Source organism: Mesoplodon mirus, assembly GCF_964341445.2.
Source record: "Mesoplodon mirus genome assembly, chromosome: 10".
Lineage (NCBI taxonomy): Eukaryota > Metazoa > Chordata > Mammalia > Artiodactyla > Ziphiidae > Mesoplodon > Mesoplodon mirus.
In genome coordinates, this window is record NC_138986.1 from 51,437,231 (window position 1) to 51,460,765 (window position 23,535).

Below are 23,535 nucleotides of genomic sequence, written 5' to 3' on the forward strand. Positions count from 1 at the left end.
GTGATTTGTTCCCAGAGAGTTGGAAACAGGCTGGAATGACATCATCAGGTACGTGTCCCATTGGCTGATTCAAATTCATACTGAGCTGTGACCTGAGTTGACACTGGTATTTCTGCTGCTGTGGTGCCATCAAAGAGCATTGCGTATGGGGACTGAGGGTCCAGATCTTGGCTCTCTGACTTATTAGCTGAGTGACCTGAGCAGATTGCTTAATCTTCCCGGACTGTATCTTCCTCGTCCAGAAATGAGGATCGCACGGCCTGTAGAGCACGTGGTTTAATAAGAAGTGCCTGAGACCGTCTGTGTGACTGCCCGGTGTGGTGTCTGGCATATGGGGACTTTCAACATTTCCATCCATTCATTCGGTCAGCTAGTTGACCCTGGATTCAGTGGCCCAGCCCCAGAGTGCCTGTGAGGCTTGGCTGTAGCCCCCTGCCCTCTGGGCAGAGGGACGGAGTCCTGTGTGGCCCTGGCAGCCCCCCTGCTGCTCTTCTTTGACACCCCTTCACCCATCCAAACAAGTGCCACAGGAGAAAGCCCAGCTTACCGCTCCCCACATCAGAATAAGGGGAAATGAAAAACAGCCCCTGGCCCACATGCCCCCTTTCTTCCTGCCCCAGGAATCTAACACAGGACCAGTTTTGCCTCTCTCTCCTCTCCTCTGAGCTGTTGACACAGGCCCCCTTCCCATCTCCCTCAAACTTTCCCTACGGAATCACTGACTGTTCCTTTTCTGGTGATGTGCAAAACCAGGCGTCAAGAGAAGTAGATTATTTTTTCCTCTCCAAACACAATATAAAGGTCAAAGGTGTCTCCAACTCATGGTTTAGGCACCAAGTAAATGACCCGACCGCTCCCTGAACCGCCAGGCATCCTGGGCCCTGGTGAGATCATGCTTAGCATGACCAACGGGGAGGGTGGCCACTGGAGCCCACTGCTGGGTTCTGATTCTATTTGCGGACAGAAACCCCCTTCATCGTCGTGCCTCAGTTTTTTTCTGACTGTGAAGTGGGGATGTGGTAATACCAGCACCTCCTTCACAGGGCTGCTGTGAGAATTAAATAAGCAGATGTGTGTAAAGCTGGGGCTGTGCACAGAGGAAGCAGCTAATTCATTGTGAACCAGCTGAGGCCCCTCCTCTCATGAGAAGAGCTCCATACACTGGTGGCAACTGTTCATTCCATCCACGGTGGAGAAGATAGAATAAGAGGTCCTTTCTGGGTGCTCAAGACTAACTTTCCATCTCTATGTGTGTCTCGGGGTCAAGGAATGATCTAATCTCCAAGGCTCCTCAGGGTAAAAGGTGTAACCCTCTGTGGCCTGGAGTCACCGCACAGCACAGAAGCCCCAGGGCAGCGCTGCGTCTTCTCCCCTTGTGTCACTCCTTGTTTTCAAAAGCAGAGTCTGAAGATGTGCTGAACCGGGGGCTGCTGCTGGCACCTCCTCCCTTGAGCACCAGAAACAAAATGAAACTCCGAACACAGCCTTCCTGTGTCTGCCACACGACAGCTCTGGCTTCTGGGGTTCCCTGTCCTCTTCTCCCACCAGGCTGGTAGGAGAAAAGTACCTCAACTCAGCCAACATTTTCTGTTCCAAGAGTGGAGAACAGCTCTTCAAAGATGCAAAATTAGGAAGACCACGGAGCCCACCTACGAGGGGCCCGGATGATGTGGGAAGGACCCTGTGAGAAGTGGTCTCGGTCCATTTAACCAAGAGCTGTGGGAGACGAGGAGGGGAGGGAGTCGGTGTGAGTCTCGAGTGCCTTCGCCCCCGGGCCCCAACCCTGACATTTGGCTGTGCCTTGTGGGCAGAACCGGCCGGCACCTATAGGCCTGCCTGCAGCTCAAGTTGCCCTTCCAGTGTCAAGGGAACACCTGCAAAAAGAGGGTGGCTTTGCAAAGCTGTGAATCCAGTCTCCACACGTGCACTCATATAACCTCTGGAAACCTACAGAGAGATCCTGCTGAGACCAAGAAGTGGTCCTTCTTCTCCACAGCCCCATCTTCCCATTACATGTAAGCCACTGGGGCGGGGGCTGTGAGCTGTGTTTGTTTTCGGTCTCCCCTCAGCATCACACATGGGGCCTTGTGTTCAGTGGGGCTTTGATAACCAACAGGGAATTCATTGCCTAATTTCTCAGAAAGCAGAGTGGCCTCAGCACATCCACACACCCAGTAAGATGTGGAGGGCAGTAACCATGAACACTCAACTCTCTGGCTTAGTTTCAAATGAGGGCCACTTTAGAACAAAGCTGAGTCACTGCCAGAAACTTACAGAACTGAATTACTGCCACAAAGTGACAATTCATGAAGATGTCAACAGTTTTTCTGCAGATTGGACGTGCAGCCTGGGCTCTGGCACCAACCCCCCTGGGTTTGAATCCTATTCTGCAACTCACTGGCTGCGTGATCTCGGGCTATGACTAAACTCACTGGGCTTTCCATTCTTCACATGCAATAAAGGGGAAATATTAGGACCTTCCGTGAGTAAGTGAGGCTAATGTACATGTACTCAGCACGTGCTCGTAATTATTGACATTATTATTTCTATTTCTCTCTATACGGTTTTGATAGCCCAAGAGGGTTCTGTATTTCAGGGAACACTGAGATTAAGAGAAGGAAGAGAAAGAGGAAAAGGTGTGCTGTCTGATGAGATGCCACGGAATCTTTTCTTGTTGGAACAAAGGGACCTTTTGTTTCCTGAAGGGTCAACATGTTTGCTGCACAATCTTGGACTACAGACAAAAGCAAAATCAATACCCTGGGCGATTGCGTCTATGGCCAAGTCCAGCTGAATAACACTATCAGGGACTTTGCACCAGACAACCCCAGCTGGGTGCCCGCCCCTGCGTGGCCTCGGCTGGGGCTGAGGAGTTCCCATGGAGTCATAACCATAACGCCACACCAGGAGCCTCCGAGATCCTTCACGCTCCATGAGAGAAAGAAACCGGGTCACCAGAATCCACTCCTAGAATGGTTATATAGAGAAGATTGCTGATGGTGCCTAAGTTTTTTTTTATATATAAATTTATTTATTTATTTATTTATTTAGGTTTTCTCTGGCTGTGTTGGGTCTTCGTTGTGGTGCGCGGGCTTCTCGTTGCGGTGGTTTCTCTTGTTTCAGAGCACAGGCTCTAGGGACTCGGGTTTCAGTAGTTGTGGCACGCGGGCTCAGTAGTTGTGGCACACAGGCTTAGTTGCTCTGCTGCATGTGGGATGGTCCCAGACCAGGGCTCGAACCTGTGTCCTCTAAATTGGCAGGCAGATTCTTAACCACTGTGCCACCAGGGAAGTCCCAGTGCCTAACTTTTTAATGAACATTTGTTTTCTGACAAGCTAAACCAACTCAGTGTGGACTCTGGACAGGTCAATTCACCTTTCTAGGCTTCAGTTTTTTTCACATGTAGAACAAGAAGATTGGGCTAGATCTTCATTGATTAGAACTAGGTATCAATGTACTTTCCATCTTAGACACTTTCTGATGTTTAATTCAGGTACCAAAGCACAACTAGATTGACCCCTCTCGTTCACAGGAGCACTCCCGACCTACAGTGAGATGATGTACTAACGGGACCAGAGTCCACTGGGGAGGTTTGCTTCTGCTGCATGGTGCTTCCTGAGCCTTCGACCAGAACCCTTGGAGCTGAAAAAGATCAGGACTTGGAGAGCACTTGGGAAGGGACACCCCAGTCTACAGGCCCAAGAGCCCACTCCACACGTACTGTGTGTCGTCAACAATGGACACGGTGGGGAAGCAGACCCTCGAACAGGCCAGGTGGGCTCTTGTTTGCAGAGATGCAGGTCGGGAAGGGCCAGCATCACCCTGATAGTTCAACATCTTTTAAAACTTACTAGCTTTATTTTTTTTAAAGTTTCCCTGGGGGAAAGAAATGAACACCTTCTGTAACAAGGAAAATAACAACAATAGTCATAATAATGAGAAAAGCAAAATAAGCACATGTAAGTGCATTTTTCTTTCTTAGAGATTTATTTTTGTTTGATGAATCGGACACTGGTCAGGGAGAGAGGAGAATGCTGGGGGCCCCGCAGGGAAAGGGGCACCCAGAGGTGGGGCTTCTGCATCCTGCGTGGACAAGTTTGGTGTTAGGGTCGGTTGGTTGGTTTAATCGGTTGCTGGAAGTTTTCCTTTTGTTCACTTTTATAAATCTCTCCCCAGACTTGCGAGCTTCCCCTCCCTCCCGCCCCCTTCCCTTGCTCCCCAATTTCATTTTTAAAAAGCGAGCTCGCTCGCCAGGTGTGTCCCCAAGCTCTCACAGCTCTAATAAATAAGGAGCACCTGTAAAACAGTAGCTTGACTTGTTAAGTGACTCTGTACAAAGGAGGATATAGAAATACAGTATGTACACCGCCTCCACGGCCCCGTGGCGCTTCAAGGCCAGCGTGACCCGGTCTCGGCCTCGCCTGCCCACCACACCCCACCGCCCCGCGGCTGCTGGCTCAGCGGCCTGTGGGCGGGGGCACCTGGACCCCTCCAGAGGGAACAATTGCTTTATTGGAGTTAGTAAACAGATACACTGAATCACAAGGTGATTTGATTTTTTTTTTTTTTTTTTTTTTAGTTTTCTTCTTTTTTTTGTTTTTTTCCGTATTTTTTCTTTTTTTTTTTTTTTCTGTACTCATCAGAATGGGATACTCCACGACTGTCTCACCAACTCAGTGCCAGTACACATGCTCTAGAGGACTTCTGGACTCGCAGCTACAACTGTACAAGTGCACACAAGAAAATCTACCCTGTTATCCTCCACCCACTGATTGAGGATCGAATTGCACATTTCTCTTAACCATGACAGGAGAAAGCAAACAGTGAAACAGAATCATGGGTGAGCTTTCTCACTTTCCCTCCTGTTTTCATTGGTTTGTCCATACCATTCTAATTATCATGAAAGGGCTCTGCGTATAGAGAGATTGCTTCACTGACTTCCTGGATCACCGAAAGCCATCAGGGTTGAAATTTCATCCAAGTCTTTCGTGACGCCCAGCAAATATTCCCCCCCGGATTATTTTACACCTTGAGGGCATTTTGGTCTTCAGTTCAACACTCTTGCTCTGTTCCCAAATGGGGCGCTATTTAAGGGAATTTAAGGAGAAAGCTGAGAAGAATAAACATTTACCGAGTTCTCTTGGCATTCAGTCTCTGAAAAACCACAGTATAAACTATTCATGCTGCTTCTTACATCTGTCAGATCGAAAATTAAAAGCCATAAAAGTGTAACACTGAAAATATGGCATTAAAAAGGATAAAGGTGGCCTTTGTAAAAATAACAAGAAAAGTATATTAGCCAATAAAATATTTTAACTCTTCATTTAAAAGTGCATCCTGGGCAGGACAGAGATGAATCTGAAGCATTGGGACTCCAGGATGATCCCTCTCCGCCGTCAAAACGTGAACAGTATAGGTCCAAAACCGTACAATGCAAATCACAATTCTTCGTGTAGCAGCAAAACCACAGCAGTTTTTAAAAAGATTAAAAAACGATTTTTGTTTTCAAATCTGTATCATCTTCCAGCCTCACCCTCTGAGCCTTGAAGATGGGGCAGGGAGAATACCTACATTGGTCCTTGTGGCTTGTTGGTGTTTTGTCGTTTTTGTTTTTGTTTTTTTCTTTTAAACCAGGGGCAAAATCCCTAAGTTCCTCTGGGGAGAAGCAGAGATGGTGGCGGCAGGAAGGCTGGGCCCGCTTGGTGGGTCCAAGACGTGCTGGCTTCTCTGGGCTAGAGGCCACCGAGGGAGGGCTGCTTCCTCTGAGATGCTTAATGACAGGAAGCAGCTTTATTTGCTTGAGTTTTAGCCAGAGGGGGTGGTGAGCTGACCAGCTGGTGTCACTGGATGGCGAGACATGGTTTGCTCTGTGCCCTCTCTCCATGCAAGGTACCCTGTGAGTGAGCGTTCCTAGAAAAAGAGGAAAAGGGGTTTGTTAGAATCCACTAGACCAAACTACCCCCCACCCCCCAGGCTGGGGAGAACCCGGGCATGAGTCAGAGCAGCACACTCTCCAGCTGTCAGGTCAGACTTACAACAAGGCCCCAGAACTGGGGCGGCGCAGCCTGATTTCCACACGACTTTCATTCACGGTTCTGCGCAGGATCAGCCCTGCCAGCTTTGTGTGAGGAAATGAAACTCGAGTCGCTTTTTGGAATACCATAATGAGCATGGAGCACCACGCCCTCACCCAAAGACTGCAGCAGCATCCTTTGCAACCCAGCAACGTTCACCCTCCACGTTACTGCACGCTTAACGGGCAGGAGGTCTTTGGAGTTGCCCAAGGGCATCCCAAAGCCAGGCAAGGTCATCGGGGGACCCTGGTGTTGCAGACCTCAAGCCTGTACCCCATGTAACAGACCTAGTGTCTGCTGCAAAGGAGGAAGGCCATGAGATGGACTTTTTAGCATGTGAAAAATTCCTGGGACACAGAGACCACTCTTCAGACGTTTCCTACAGGGGCGACTGAGCTGGAAGAAGTGCCCCTCTCTGTGGGTCTTGCCTGACAAAGGTGAGCCACTCACATCGCTTCATATCCAGACCAAGCATAGGACTGGGATCCCAGGGCAGAAGGTCTGAATAGGACTGCTGCCCAGGAAAGTCGGTTTCTGCAGAATGTCCACCCCAACTTTCTCCACAGACGTTGGCCTCTGCCTCTCTTATCCTTACTGGCTTATTTCATTTGCTACAAGTCTCTTGGCTTGAAACCTCCTAAGGACACTCCATCACCCCCAGGAAGCAGCCATTCAGAAGTCGTCCAACTAAACTGTGAAGTCCCTGAAGTCTGGGGCTGTGTCTGTTTTGCTCACATCCGTACATCCGGGGACAAATGTATTCAGCTCAACACACATTTGTCAAATGAATGAGAATCAAACAGCTCTTGTCCCCCATGTCCCAAAACGGTATTTTTTTTTTCCTGCCAATAAATGGGGATGTCAGATATGTGAATGGGAAAATTTGGCTAACGTGAGGTGATGGGAGAGGACTTGTAAACATCTTTACAACTGTTGAGATTATTCCTAGGCCAGTGAACAAATCATTTCAGGTGATAGAATGTAGAAGTTGAAGGGACCCCAGAGATAATATACACAGTTTCCACATTTTATAGAGGAAGAAATGGAGGCCACAAAGAGAACTGGAGTGTTCAGAGTGTCTGTAGCGTAAATTTAGCACAAGTGTGAGGAGGTCAAAATGCCCATTGGGAGGACTAAGTCCAAGCTTGTGCTCTGAACCCTGCTATCCAAATACTGGTGTTAATGGTAACGATAATAATGATCAGCCAAAAACAAGGTTTGAAAATCTGAATGTGCATGACAGGAAATGCCTGAGTTCCCCAAATCACATTAAATCACCAGATCTGTGTGCATTTAATATGTATATTAAATAACCAAAGTGAAAATGCAAAACACCACAAATATGCAATGGGAGTGGAATTACAAGGTCATGGAAACCTTTTCATTTGGCATGGTCAGATTTGGAAATGTGGATATTTATCTCTGAATAAAGAGCTCACTTTAATTTCTTTCTTTTCTTCCTCTTCTTTCTTTCTTTCTCTCCTTCCTTCCTCTTTCTCTTTCTTTATTCCTCCCTCCCTTCCTTTCTTTCCTTCTTTCTTTCTAAGACATAATGGTGAGAAGAGGTACAGAAACAAAAACACCAAGAGCCACCAACAAATGACAAGTCACAAAGGATTGGGAAGAGGCCTTGGAAATGGACCCAAATGGATCCTAAGACATACTGTAGCTTCTTCTGGGCAGGATTTACTTTTGTTTAGGAAGCACAGCCTGGAACTTGCTTTGGAGGGAGGGAAACCATCCCTACCTCTGGCTTGGGACTAAGAGTGACCAAATCTTGTAGTCAGAGAGGAGCTCTGAATCCTTCCTTAAAAAAGGAAAAGGAAAAAAAAAGGTGTTTAATTGTTTCTTCCAGTGACTGAGAAACACCACCATTTTGAATTACTCACTCAAGAATGCTGCAACTGCTTTTTCAAGGGTGTAAACTGTTTCTTTAATGTAATCATGAACCCCCCAAAGAGGACTATTTCTCAAGTAAGTTTCCTTACATTGAAATCGCCTTTGGACAAAGGCCAAACATGGACAGCATCAGCCTACTTAGAGAAAATCTCAAGGCTTTCATAAGGGACTAGGAAAACGGGATTACAATGAGAGCCATTCTGGAACCTTAACTACAGCGTTTGCCATCCCAAACACTCTAATAATCATTATTATTCTCTGGTATCTATTATTGTCTGGTAAATAATATGTGTTTTCCCCCAAAGTTCTACAGGGTGCAGCTGCACCGCACTCTATTGTTTGCAGCCCCAGTCCTGCTGCTTGGAAAGCCTCCTCACGCCAAGCTTATTTCAAGAGAACGGCAAAGGGAGGATTTGTGCTGTTTCCTTCCCTCTCACCATACACTTGCCTTGCCTGGGACACCCACCCAGGCCAGATGGTGGCAGTGCAAGTCCCTCTCGGCGGATAACATTTGAGGAGGGGGTAAACTGAAGGCCCCCTCCTCTGTCCTCCTGGCTCTGGCTGGTTCAGGGCAGCCCCCATGTTGGCGACACAGGAATCAATGAAAATGAAGAACCAAGCTTGGGCATCACTTTCCTGAGAGTTATTCGTTTGCAAGGTGTGAAACCCAAAAGTGGGGAGGAAGTGACCTTGGAGTTTTAGAAAGTGATCATGGCAGGAAGTTCCAGAGCCCAAGCCCGCTCCGACTCAGCCCCTGCTAAGCAGAGGTGTCTTATGGAGCAGTCGGTCCTCTCTGTCTAAATTTCTTGATCTGAGTAAAGGGGAAATTTCTACAATATGTGAGACAGAGACGCAGGTTACAGCATGAACCCTACGTAGCCGTGTGACCTGGGACCTATTCCTTAACCTCCCCAAGCCTGGATTCTTCCTCTGTGAAATGAAGGCATGGGTGAGATTTTCTATTACATCTTCCATCTCTCATATTCTGGGATTGTAGGATCTTTGGACCAAAGCCATCATCAAGTATGGTGGTACACAGTTATCCATGTATAAGAAAGACTATTCATTTCTCTATCCTGAAGTCCCAAGTTTCAGAAAGAGTCTCCTTCTTTCTATTAATCACATACACACACTCTCACCTCTGGCAGAGATTTTTGGATTGTCCCTTAATGCAGGGGGTTCTGGGGAAGTGGTTCTACTTGTGCCTCACAGTTGGGGTTTGTCTGAAGGCAGGACAACCCAGGGCCCTGCCATGCAGAACATCACACACACACACACACACACACACACACACACCCCATCCCGTGGACCACATTGCACCATGTATGAAGACCAGCTCCACAGTGCGTGGCCTCCAGCAGGCATGTACGGTCAGCGTCTGCAGAACTCCAGGCCCAGCTGCGCCTTTTGGCCAGAATAATAAAGTCTCTCCCTCATGGACTCAGCTGCGCACCAAGTGCCCTGAACAAGCCTCTGGCCACCGGCAATTTCCCTTTCCATCAGGAGAGCATTGCTAAGAATGTGACTGAGTTACTTCTCCTTTATCGCATAAGCATTGTCAGAGTGTCATAGAGAACAAAAATAGGCCTGAGTACTAATAACTTCTTTCAGTGTTGATACTGTCAACATACCATCATCCTCACCTTTTCTTCTTTGACCTTTACAGCCTAAGATGTATGCAGGTTCCATTTAAAAGGAAATTGTATAATTTCCAGGCAACCACTCCCAAAAGTAAATGTGTATCCAAAGAAAATGTCTGTCTTATTCTACATCCCATCACAGTCCCTCCATGGCACAAGATTCCACCTCCACCAGGCAGCCTGCCTCCATTAATCTAATCTGTTTTCCGAACTTTTATTCTTCTTTGCTTCCTCAAATACCTCTGTCATTAGCGTAATCAAAATCCAGTAGGTCTGTCCTGTCTTACCTGTCTAGAAGGCAAGCTCTCCAGGTCCATCATATTTATTCCCCAGAGTCCAAAATCCTGTGGCATCAACCCTATAATGTACAAGAGATGCCCGCTGCCAGGCCGGCTTGCCTTTGTCCAGTTACCCCAGCCCTGCCCGTGATGCCACTCGGGCACATCAGCCCATCACTTATCACGGTTAAATACAGCTATTACGTGCTGGCTTCGGCCACGCTGTTTATCTGGGACAATAATGAGTCCCTGAGGACTGGATTGCTCTCAGGTAGCCACAGCTATTCTGGGACGCTCACAAGGGTAGAACCCCGTGGTCAATGAACAGAGCCGCCTGCACCAGCTGATAAGGCTGGGTGTGATGCCAGACAGTGGTCTCCGCATCAAGCCCATCCCGGAAGGGGCTACGGCTTGGTGAGATTTTGCCAAAAAATGGTTCCCTTTCTCCTCCATCGACCATCGCTTCATGAAGAGTTCTGAAATGGCTTTTACCAAGTTGGAAACCGTTTTCACTTACGAAGTGGATGGTGTCTCTTTTCTTATAGCTTGCTAATTGATGAAAGTAATTTAAAAACATCGCTTCTCTAGCATGATTGCTATGGGAAATAACCCATGGTGAGGAGAGGGGAGTAGGGCCAAGGGTGAGCTCCAGCACCACTGAGCTGCCCACGGCCTGGCTCTGATAAGCTAAGGCTCAAATTATTTAAAAGAAAGAAAATTAAACCAAACATGAGGCCTTGCTTTTCTTTTTTATAATTTTCTCCTTTAGCAATATCTCTTATTTTACTCTTTAATCAATAAAAATCCCAACCATAGAAGACCCCCTACTGAGATAACTCCATCTTTAATTTTTTTGTTCTACACATTTAAATTTTGCTTAGCTGGTTCTAGGAGTTAAATGGGCAGAGGGACCTGTTTATTCATATGAGTGGCCAGTGCTATCTTGCTGACCTCTACAAGATCCTGGGGGACGAAGAACCCCGAGCCACAGAACCCCTCTTGTGTACTTACAAAAGCCTTTATCTTCACCCTGGACAATGGATCTCTCTAGCCACCTCAAATCTTTTTTTAAAACCTGGGAGTTTAAGCTAAACAAATTACCCTGTCTCTGGTCCTTTTCTAAAAGCAGGCAGGGATTCATGACGAACTGCACACATTTTTACAAATGCACTGGAGCAAGTGGCTACATGCATTCGTGAAAGAGAAAAATAAAATGAAGAATTACATGATACAGCTAATGTTTTACAAGAAATTTTGAATAAGAGCCTCAAGCCTTATGCTGCCTGGATTTCAGGACCAAGCACTTCCTATTATGGTTTGGGAAAGCTGCAGTGTTTTCAAAGAAAGTTACATTTACTGAGCACTTAATGTCAAATACTGCCCTAGGCACTTTTATATATTTATTTCACTTAAAAACAAATATATTTTATATACTTATTTCATTGACACAACAATGCTATGAAGTATTTATTACTGTCTCCATTTTACAGATGAGGAAACTTTCCCAAGAAGGTTAAGGAACTTACTTGCTCAAGGTCACCAGCTAGAAAGGGGCCAACCTGGATTGAAGTCCAGCTCCTACAACCTCAAAGTCCATGCTCGCCTCAGAGTGCTATCCCCTAGCCCAGGTTTCACCTCTCCCCTTCCTCACCCTGACAAGCAGGGGTCACAGTGTCAAAGTTGGCAGGGGCCTTAGAGACAAAACTCCGAGGAACTATTTGCTAAGAAATAATAATTGCATTTTCATTCAAGTCCTATCCAATACACAAACTAGCTGATGCTGGTTCATGTGCCTTCCAAAAATTCTGCCTTGGACACAAAAGTAGATGTTTATTGTACTAAGATTGAGTCTGTTATTTATTTATATAATCTGAACACAGGCAGTCTAAGTTAAAAAAAAAAAAAAGGAAAGAAAAGAAAAGAAAAAAAAGAACCTAGAGAAAAGAGCAGCTTTATATGGCAAGTAGCTATTGTCTATGGATCAACAGACTTTAAGATTTTAGGCTAGGTCTGGAAAAGAGGTCTGACACTTTATTTACTCTTTACAACCAACCTTTTAGCAGAAAGAGAGAGGGAGAAAGAGAGAGAGAGAGAAGGGCTTCATTTCACGGAAACTTCGTGTAAAAAACAAGAGCGAGCATACTGGTTCCCTGCTACCCGCCTCTAACAGCCAAGGAGATGGAGAGTGTGCTTCATAATTGCTTTTCTGCGACCCTTCCACCCTTCCACCCCAGATGTTCAGGTACAACCTATTTCCTCTCTGAAATCAGCTGCCCAGTGTGAGGCAGTGATGCCGTGGGTAGCAAAAGTATGACTCTGGTCCTTGGCACAGGGCGTGTAACTCAAGCAGCTCTGGTCGTATCCCATGTCCCACTGAGGGGAAAGGCAGATGAGGACTCAGGTTCTAATCCTGGCTGCGCCACTCTGTGACCTTGAGCGTTTACTCTGTTTGTCCCAGTCCCTACTTATAAAAGTGGAAGCAGACATCTGAGGAGAATTTCTGGAATAATTTCCCTAACCTCCGAGGTTGACAGCATTGAAATGTTTCGTTACCTCCCACTACACATTGAGGGAAGACGTTCTGGGCTGCAGGGGCTACCATTACAATTCTTATACTGAGCATCTAGTACATATATGCCAGGTGGGCATGTTACTTCCATTATTTACACTGGAGCCTGATGACGCTATGAAGTACGGGCTATTATCTTCATTGTTTTGTATATAAGACATGCTCAGTGGTTTTGCAGGAAGATTCCGGAGCCGGGCTGCCAGTCAGATCCCAGCACTGCCATTTACTGGCTAGTGACTCTTGGGAGGATATTCAACCACTCTGTGCCTCAGTTTCTTCATCTATAAAATGGGTTTAATAGTGGTACCCCAGAGGGTTGTTGTGGGCATGTAACATCTGGAACACTGCTTACATATAGAGAGTGCTCAATAAATATTAGCTGTTACAATTATTAAATGAGAAAATGTAGGCATAAAGAGGTAATAAAACTGGTCCAAACTCACAGCTGGTTTTCAGATCCAAGCAGACCTCACTCCAGCCCTGGACTCCTCTCCCAGGCATTGTAGCCTAATAGGACAGGAACTCCACTTCCTGGGCACCTCTACCTATGTTTTCTTATCTGCTCCTCCCAGCAGTGTTATGACCTCGAGACTGAGGCTTGCGGAGGTAAAGTCACTTCCTCCCTCTCTTACTAATTGGCTCTGCTGGGATTTGAACCCAGGCTGGCCCAACCCCAAAGCAGAAGTCTGTATCCACTAAACCACACCGCTGCCTTCCTTCACTACCAGGAGCCCACCGTCACCACATGTGGAAGCTTCAGAAGGTGTACGACCTGGGAAGTTAAAAAAAGATAAAAGGACATTTCCCAAAGTTGCCACACCCCTTTAAAAGTGCCTGCCAGCCCTGGGAGGATCTGATTCAGCTTCTGTGAAGATCTCTGAAGGTGTCTGAGGTTGAGCAAGCCACGCAAGCCTTGTGGCCGCTCTTCATTCCAGGGACAGAGCTTTGGGCATCACTAGGGCCACCGTCCAGGCTCCACGTCCATCCTCAGGGAAGTCCTCCGCTAGGAGAGCTGCTGCCTGCCTTGTGCACCCATTGGGCGACCGGCGGCCTGCACCACACCCTGACCCACTGGCCTAAGGCTCAGAGCAGCTGGGCGGTCAGAAGGGTGGAGCCCCTATTTCCATGGCAATCTGGGGCCCGGCCAGCATCCCCCTTGACTGAACTTTGGAATGTTGTGAGGTTTCCTTCCACCGTGTGCTATGAAACCTCTTAGGTCTGCTCTGGGCACAAAGAAAAGCGCTCCTCTTGCATTGCCACGATGGCTTTACATACGTACGCTCACACTGCAGCGATAACATCCCGCAATGTTTAGAATCCACCGCTGGTAATGAGCCTGTCATCAGAATTCAATGATCAGCTCAGCGATGCTAGTCTTTCTCTTGCTTCCTTTTCAGGGCACAAACAGCTGCTAAAGTGATTTTCCTCAAACACAGATTTCCTCCTGTCACTCCTCTCCTCGAGGTCGTGGTGACGTTGCCTAATGTACAGATTACAAGTGCCACAACCTCCGGCTCCACTGCCCACCTGCTCTCCTCCAGCCCCGCCCCCACCCCGTCTGCAGCCAAGCCCTTCACTCCAGCCGAGCAAAGGGCAAGGTCATCCCTCACGTGACTTCCTCTTCGCCGCACCTGTGGCTCTTGACATCCTACTGCCGCTCTCATTCCTCCGCTCCCGACTGCAAGTTCAAGGCCCTCCCCAGTTTTAGAACCTAACTCCAAACTCACCTGCTGTATGGAACCCTATCCTGGTAACTCCATTAACTAGGCCTCTCCTGACACTCTTCTCGTTCATTCACTCAATAAATACTCATGTGCCCATCCTGCCAGCCCCAAGCTAGGTAATCAGTTACAACAATGCGTGAACTGCCCCCGTTCACACCAAAGCCTGCTGTCTGCAGTGTCGTATCTGTTGGCAGGTCCTGCATAAGGCTTGTAATAGAGGCCTTGGTTACTTCTTGCCTCTCTCAGGTTATTAGCTCCTCAAGACAAGTCTAATAAGACTCCTGCCACTGCCTCTCCCACTTTTTTTTTTCTTTTCCCTCCCTCCTCCCTCCCTCCTTCCTTCCTTTCTTTCTTCCTTCCATCTCTTAATAACAGTGTCCCTGCATGGAGTCAGTATTCAATACAGTTAGTTGAAAATGGATGTTTTACCCTCTAGGGAAATAAATGAAGACTATCTTTGAACCATAAATTAGTGAAAGGGGGCTGCCTCCCTCTGTTCGGATACGATTAAGAGTTTATTAACTTTCATGGGTCGTAATATATTAATTAGGTATAAATTAACCATTCTAAATATAAGGGTTTTTTTTAAAGTTACTATCCCTGTGCATCACACACACATACACACACAGCTGAGACACAGAACGAGTTGATCGGAGGATCAGACAGTGGGAGGTGCTATCAAAATCAGAACCCTGATCAAGTGATCGCTCAGCTTCATGTGCAAGGTCATAAGGTTTTTCCACAAAAAAATTTTTCATAGTTTTTCAACTAGTATTTGGGATTCAAGTTGCTCAGACCTTGGTGGATATGAAAATAGACCTTCAGTCCCATGTTTACGATGTCACTGTATTAAATGAGAGGAATGGAGGGACCTGGATATATTTTTGGTTTGGCAAATTGTAAAACTATTTTTTTTTCAAACATTTGGGGTTTGGCTAAAACCAAAACTTATTTTGCCAAGCACTTTGGCCTTAATTTTTAAACCCATGTGTATTTTAAAAGAAATTCAATCTATATGTTTCTGACTCATTTACACTTAACTCATGAAAATGCTGTTTGGTAAGAGCTATTAGATGTCCAAGCAAGTTTATGAGCCCTTTTAAGCCTTCTTTTCCTCGGTCTTGCCAGAAAGTTGTATTTTGCCAGCCATAAAGAGTGTGAGCCCCAGAGGCCTGTGGTCAGTTTGAAATTTATAACCTCTGAAGCTTAAATGGATTCTGACTTGGAAGAAGGTTTTTTTTCCCTCTCCTCTTTTTCATATTAAGTGCTCAAACAGGCTACTTATGATAAAGATGGGATCCTATGTCTCAGTTTCCAAGATGGCTGAGGGTGAATAGTGAAGAATTCAATCTAACCACCAATAAACTGCCTCTAAGACATTTTGGAGGAACAATATGACACTTTAAGTTCCTCTGGACACAGATTCAACACTCTAATGGAAAGTTTTACTAATTACTCTTAGGATAAGAAAAAGAAGTAGGAATCAACATGATTCAAGTTGAACATTTTACCTTTGGGGACTTGGTAATTCTTTAAAAAATCACAGACAACCAATCCTGTTTATGACTTTTTATACATTTAAAAAATAAGCTGAATCTACTAAAAACGACATTTGAATTAAAACCAGAAAAGCAGGAAGAACGTGCATGCATGCTGCAGTGACTTCACCCTGTATCTACTGTATGCTCAGATGATGCTCAGATACCACTCAATTATAGTATTCTAGTGGGAGAAAGCTTTTGGATAAAGTACTTAAAAATGGCTTATAAATATTTAAAGTATAAGCATCTAACAAATCATAATGACAAAGTTTTACATTTAACCACATGTGCTCCAAATATCTTGAAATTACTCTAAATATGGGTTTAAAATATCAAAAGGACTTGTTGATGGGATGCAGAACTTTGCAGAGAAACTTAAACCTGATCATTCTTGCTCTCACAACACCCAATAGGCACAATTTTTAAAGTGTGCGTGTGTAGATTTCCTTAGAAAAAGATCATGGTACAGTCTGAATTTCCAAAACAAGAGCTGAAGGATGAAATATAGGGTTTCCCCTTCTCTCACCAAATGCAACTTAGCCACTTTGCTTCTAGATAATTTGTTATTGTAGGGTGGCTCAAATTTAAGACAGTAACATCTTAGAAACAGTTGGAGAACGAAGCCAGCTGCAAGGAGGATATCATTACAAATTGAGACACATGTTATATGGGAATACCATTCATTTTCAATACCAAAAACATGTCTGGGGAAATAAGCCATGCAAATGAGGGAGAGATATACTTTTTAATTGCATTTTTTTGGACATTAGGTCAATGTTTCATATCCAACGGGGTCCATAATGTATGTTTCTCCCTTCTGTTCTTCTGTCACATTCTTACTTCCCTTTTTACCCAAAACAAAACACAGCTTGCTATCGAAGAAAGACAACAAAGCAGAGGTTCAAAGGGGGAACTGATGAGACAGCCATCGTTGCAGCCAACTGTCTGGATGGAATGAGGTCGGGGAGTGCCGGACAGCTTTGATTGTCCTAGTCCTGACCCCACGCCCACGTGGAAAGGCAGTTCTGCTCTCGTGTTCCCTTCTCTCTATTCAGACTTGTGTGTTTGGTAAAATTGCACAAGCATGTTGTTGCCTATGGCCACAGCTCAGTCCTAGGAGCTCAGAGTTAAGGGAATTCAGGAGCTACTTGAATGGTGTCCAATTTAAGAACGTTTAGTACACGCAGGAGCTTTTTTTTTTTTTTTTTTTTTTTGCGGTGTGCGGGCCTCTCACTGCTGTGGCCTCTCCCGTTGCTGAGCACAGGTTCCAGATGCGCAGGCTCAGTGGCCATGGCTCACAGGCCCAGCCGCTCCGTGGCATGTGGGATCTTCCCGGACCGGAGCACGAACCCGTGTCCCCTGCATCGGCAGGCGGACTTCCAACCACTGCACCACCAGGGAAGCCCCACTCAGGAGCGTTTTAAAGCACAAAAGATGCTTTAAAAGTTTTGTTCTTATTGTTCTTTGCTTTTGCTCCAGTCATTTTCACTAGAATCTTTTAAATGACCCCCTTGAAATAATTTGTGTGTGTGTGCATTTCCCCTCCTTGCTGATGGCTGCACGTTCTCAATCCTGACCTCACTCTACTTTTTTCTCAAGCAGAATGCTGTGGAAATCCGTAAATCTGGAGAAGAGCTCTCCGTGGTTAGTATTGCAAGCTGGCATCTGAGATGGCATTTACTCCTTTTCCTTGAGAATGGGACCCTGTTAAATGATGCCAGCGCTAAATTGTTTATCTTTTAAACTAATTTATTTGTTTCTCTGAAATGAATTCCTTTTATGTTTTTGAGGCATTTGTAAAAAAGAAAGTTTACACATGCAGAATGCATTGCCTTAACATGCATCCACGTATATTTAAACCAGCAACTGAAGAATACAAAATAACTCTGGGTGGGATAGGGTGAAGGAAAACAGAATGGCCACCCTCTGTCTCTTTGACACAATCTCTTCAACAAGAGAGTCTGGAAAAGGCAGAGTGTTGGTGGTGGATGGTGTTCTACTACATGAGGTAAGTGTTCCAGGCTGCAGTGTATTTTGGTCCTCAAACACCTCTGCCCCTCTGTGATGCTTGTCTGCAGGAAGGTAGGTGTAAATGATTGAACCAGGATGCCCAGAAAGTCGCTCGAGCCAGCAATGGAGTGATTCATTGGAAACCAGACAGGGAGCTTATTTCTAGTGCCCTTCTGGGCAATGGCTTGTTAGTAGCTGGTTGAATGCTTTCACTTTTCCAAGCACACTCTCTCCAGGTGAAGAAGCATGCTAGGGAGCTAGGGGGCTTGGTAGCGCTCCAAGACAGGGCCATGCCAATGCCCTGGTGTTTACTGATCCGTCCACTTCTCCGACTCAAGCCATTCTCCTCCCTTGGCCTCAACAGCAGGGTAGGAGGTTTTCCACTGAAGGACAGCATCTGCCTATACAGCACAAACTTTGGAAGTCCAAGTGCTGGGGAAGGGTCTAGCTTGTTTCTTTCCTTGCTTCCCCTTTCTCCTTTCCCATAGGCACTCACAGGTTATAGTAACTTGAAGAAAAGTCTATCACCCTTTGCATTTTGTCACTAAGGCAATCTTATTGAGGCAAGGGCTACATTATGTAGCTGTAACAGTGATTCTGCAATATTAGGTCCACAGCAAAAATTGTTAAAAATAAATTCCAAGTTTTAAGGGAAACTTACAATTAATTCAGCTTCCTCAGAGTAACAAGAAAAATTTCTGCTCAGGTATTGTTTGGTGATAATATAAAATAATCTTTCAGAGACGTAAGGCATACTTCTTCTGTAGCCAAAATCTATGGACTGCTCTTCCCAAGAAAACACCTCCGTGCACAAGCACATAAAGCTTTCCACAAAATTCCAGAGGGAATAGCTGAAGGCTATGCATGGACAAGTCTATGGAGACCAGCTCCGGAGAGCTGACACACAGATCGGGAGGTCTGTAGATCAGGGCCAGGACTCGCGCTGCACTGCCTGACCCTGAGGATGCTCACTAAAGCTCACGCACTAAGCACTTCTCTTCCCTCACCCTAGCCCCAGCCCTGCTGAAGATGGAAGGCTATGGCTACATCTGAAAGAACTAAATACCCGGTCACATATGTCATATCCTATCCCATCATAATCTGATTGAAATAATATCTAAAGCCAGATGCCTGCACATTAAAACCCTCCTTCAACCCCCTTGTCCTAAAGGTTAAAAGAGACCCGGCAACACTGAACGAGATGTCTAAGGCCAACCTTGACACTGTTCATCCAGAAAATTCTGCTCTATGAGTCTGAAATGATCACAGCAAGCACTCTCTCAGGTCCTCACCACTCACACGTGCGCATGACGCAGACCCGGCCCTTCCTCACTGCTGGCTCTTTTTTTTTTTTTTTTTTTTTTTTTTGTGGTACGCTGGCCTCTCACTGTTGTGGCCTCTCCCGTTGCGGAGCACAGGCTCCGGACACGCAGGCCCAGTGGCCATGGCTCACGGGCCCAGCCGCTCCGCGGCATGAGGGATCCTCCCAGACCGGGGCACGAACCCGTGTCCCCTGCATCGGCAGGCGGACTCTCAACCACTGCGCCACCAGGGAAGCCCGACTGCTGGCTCTTTGAATAACCTATACCTAGAGCTGGGCAGCCACCTGCATCCTGACAGACGGGCAGAACTTGAACGTCAGGGATTACGTCACCAATGAACGTTTCCAATAACCAAGTATTAGAACATTAAAAATCTCAAGTCTGGCAGAGGATCTGAGCACACCCTACTTGTATGGTTTTCCTCCTCTCAGTCACAGTTTTTCCTCTTTTCCTTGCTTTCATAGTCGGCACCCACAATCACATTTCAACTGCATGGACTTGACTTTGCAGGCAGCCAATCCTCTCAAAATTCTCAGCTGGAGAAACCAAACTGGCAAAAAGTTACCTGTCACCTCCACCCTTGTGGCTTTCCTAATGAGGCGAGTCCCCTGCCCCCTTCTTGAAATAGTCCTTTCTGGGATTGTGGCTCTGTGGCCAGACTAATAATTAAACTCTAAACTCCAAAAAGTCAAAACTACAGCCCCCCTTCAGCTCTCCCAGAGAAAACAAAAAGTGGAAGGAACTCTTGCTGCTGAGGCTAGGGGAGCATCTCGGAATGGGGGCCGGGAACAAGACTCTTGGATTTTCTTTCTGGTTTTAGAAACACATGAGAAATTTGGGAGCCACAAAGGTCGGAAGTTCTTGGTCTTGCCGCTCCTCAGGAATGGAAAAAGTGAGGGTGAAAGGGTTACTCATGGTACACATTTTTTCCATTGATTATTTTACTTAAAGAGAAGATGTCATTTCCCTGGAAAATCAAGGAGGGGGGGATATTTTCTTTTGAATATCTTCAAACATTTGCAAATGGTTACTCTGAACTCCCCAATGTACCATAAACAAGTGTAAACTGTAGAAATTCAGAAAATGTACAAATACAAACAGCTATCCCCCAAGCTCAAAGGCAAAGACAAAGAAAGGAGTATTCCATTTATAAATGGAATTCTTTGTGGAGAGAACAGTTTGGGAAATGTTTATACATTGTTTTCCTTATTATTTGGGTTTTTTTTTTTTCAGCTGACAGAAGCGTCTTAAAAGTTGAAGATAAAAGGAAGTCTCCAACCTTTTAAAATCGTCGACTAAACTTAATTAGTTCTGCATCTAGGAAAGTATCTGCTCATTTAAATCATTTGTAATCATATCAACAAACCAGAATGCGTAAAGTCAGGTAAGCGGGAAGAGAATAACTTCAAAATGGAAAAAAAAAAAAACCCCTGTGATTTGCCAAGAACGAGCAAAAATGATGACTTCTTTGAAGGTAACTGTAGCTGCCTGGATTACTGATTTCAAGACACAGTCTGCTTTGAATCTATTTTAAATGATTTTTAAAAATAGTAATACAGTATGAAAATGGTGGGCATAGTGAAAATGAAGAACCCAGACGAAAGTTACTGACAATGAGTCACCAACAAGCACAAGGAGAAATCACTGACCTGCGCCTCATCCACCACAAGTCAGCCCAGGTTTGCTTTTGGTTTTTAAGTGCTTTCCCTTTTGGCTTTCACTTGTCACCAAACAGTGTTCACTGTCAGGGCACAAAGGCCGTGCAATTCTTTACTTAACGGATGCACTTCCAGTTTCCGTAGCCATATGCATAGGCTGGGTTTCTGAAGGCATAGAAGACAAACAGCACCGCGCGTGCACAGGACATCAGGAAGGGTCAGAGAATGTGAGTGAATTACGGCAGGCTGAGACCGCTGTGAGCTGACACGGAACTACAGGGGGCAAGAGGCAATGCGGTTTAGTGAAGCAGAGGCGTTCTTCCCCCACCTTAAATCACTCGCCTTGTCGCCCCACTGTAGCTGGCAAAGCCTGAGAGTCTCTGGCTTTAGAGAAAAGCTGTAATTTCTTGCGGGACCCATCATAAAAAGAACTTTCCAATCTCAGGGGGATATGGGCAATTTCATCATTGCATCTTCTGAAAATGAGTGAAGCCAGGTTAATATTTTTAGTAACAACTCTGGTCCACATACAAGACCCTAGCCTGGTTCTTTACTCAGAAACATATATCATCCAAATAGCCATCATATATTTCATGCTTTTATGTTCTTTTGACCCTATACTACTTATGGACTAGTGACACTCTTCCTGACCTGGTCACTTCTCACTTCAGTAATGGTAGTAAAATCTTTCACCCTCTCATTCTTCCTTTAATGTCATTTGAATGAGTGACACTAGAATGTGTTTAAAATTACAATTCCTGATGCTTTTCTGGCATTCTAAAGGCCATCACTTTTTTTGGTCCCACATCTTCCCATTACTCACTGCTTTGTCAACCAGACTAAATTACTCTGGTAGAGAAATCAGGGGCATTTTCAATTGAGGTGACTATGAGAAGGCTGAGACTGTCTTTGGAGAGCAAAACTTGCAGATATAAAATCAAGGATTGGTGAACTGATTTTTAGTATTCTGCTCCTACTGGCAAAGCCATCAGTGGAAAAGGAAGCCTCAGACTATGGTGGCTGAGAAACCCTTCTCACACCACCCAGCAAGGCCCCTTTCACTGGCTCTGAGCTTCCCAAGCAGACTCCTGGCTATAAGTGAGGTAAGTGCCCATGTAAATATGCTGACTTAGAGACTATGGTTTGGACACACCACATCAAGTGTTCTGGTCCACATCTATATTTCCTACCGTGGAGTAATGGGTTGGTATTCTAGGTTTTTCATTGTTGTTGCTGAAAAAAAAACCTGAGCACGCTAAAAACAAACAAACAAACAAACACCATCTAAACACTTAGAGAAGTTGGTTGGTAAGCTTGGTTTTTGTCTAGGAACTTTCCCCCAAGACGAGGTGGATAAAAGAATTTTATCAAGTAGGGTAATAAAGGGACCAATTAACCTATTCTCCTACAGTGGTTCAAAGAAAATGTAGCCCTGGAGTCAGACAGCCTACATTTGAATCTCAATGCTGCTTATTAACTTGGTAATCTTGGGCAAGTTACTTAATTTCTATGTCTTAGTTTCCTCATCGGTAAAATGAAGACAATAACAATTGCCAAATGGATCCTGACCCAAATAACTACTACTGAAAAACACTTAGAGAAGGACCTGCACATACCAATGTGAGCGACTGTTCCTCCTAGAAGGTCCACTTCTCCTACCCAGGCCCCCTTCCTCCCCGTGTACATTTCCACCAGAGTATAAGTGCCTTGAGGACAGGCACTGCACCATATTCACCTTTGTAACTCCCAACTCCTGGAAAGAGCTGTGCATAAGTCATGTGCAGTAAATATTCATTTCCCTTCCTTTCCTCTCCATAAATAGTTGATAAACTTCAGCAGAACATTAGCCTGTTTGCTGTCCTTGTGGACAGAGCAGAGTGTTCAGGCTCTGGGTCCAGCAGGCCTGAGTTGAATACTGGTTCCCTCACTTACCAGCTCTGATTTGGGCAACATCTCCAAGCCTTATTTTCCTCCTTGGTAAGATGCAGACGATGCTTATTCCACCAGGATTGTTGGGAGGATCAAACAAATGAGGCCACATCTGGCTACAGTGGGCAGCCACGCAGGCTAGTTTCCCTCCCACTTACTGAAATTCTGGATTCGTCATTTATGGTTCACTTGGTATTCAGCAGGATTCCGGACCCTCCCCTGCCAGAGGTCAGAGATGTGCGCTCTCACCCACTTCAGTGATGTTGCCATTTTCCCTGTCAAAGCCTCCCACTGCCTGGAGAGGTGAGCACCTCACCCACTGAGCTGCTGAGCCCCCGAAAGGGGAGAAAGCAAAGCTGGTCAGTGATGCTTGAGGCCCACCCTGGGAAATGCCAGTTAGTGACAAATGAAGGAAGAGACCCTATGAACACGAGCTGCTCCAACCCCTACCAGGCAAATGGGGCTTCGTGGCCTGGGTTCAGTTGGCATAGCATGTAAGAAGGTGAGATTTTATTCTCATCTTGCAAATGGAATCCCCTGGTTATTGAGAACATTTGGTGAATTAGGACATTCTGCCAGTGACTCTACCAGCTCCAGGAAGTGGCTCAGCTTGCCTTTTACCACAGTCCTGTAACCTCATGACTGAACATTTACTGGTCCCAAGTAATCTCTCCTTCCTCCCCACATCCTCTTCTACTTACAGGGATGAGCCTAATAATTAAAGTGTAATTAGTAGATAGTGTTTCAATGCAGGTTCAAGAATTGGCTTTATCCTTAAGTAAGTGACCCTGGGCCTGGCACTTACATGCTGTGACTCAGTTTCCTCATCTGTAAAATGGGAATGATGTTGGATCAAGATGATGATAGTGTGTGAGCACACAAGGTGTACTG

The 23,535-nt window shown here is 45.7% G+C and overlaps 1 protein-coding gene across 2 annotated transcripts in view; it reads right to left on the bottom strand.

Moving 5' to 3' along the window:
- Positions 1 to 5,787: 5,787 nt before the first annotated feature.
- Positions 5,788 to 23,535, bottom strand: part of SOBP (sine oculis binding protein homolog) — a 153,485-nt gene continuing 135,737 nt past the window's right edge. For both annotated transcript variants that reach the window (XM_082633479.1, XM_082633478.1), the window contains one exon: positions 5,788 to 5,910. The gene's annotated coding sequence lies outside the window, so the exon portion shown is untranslated. The remainder of the gene's footprint in view (positions 5,911 to 23,535) is intronic.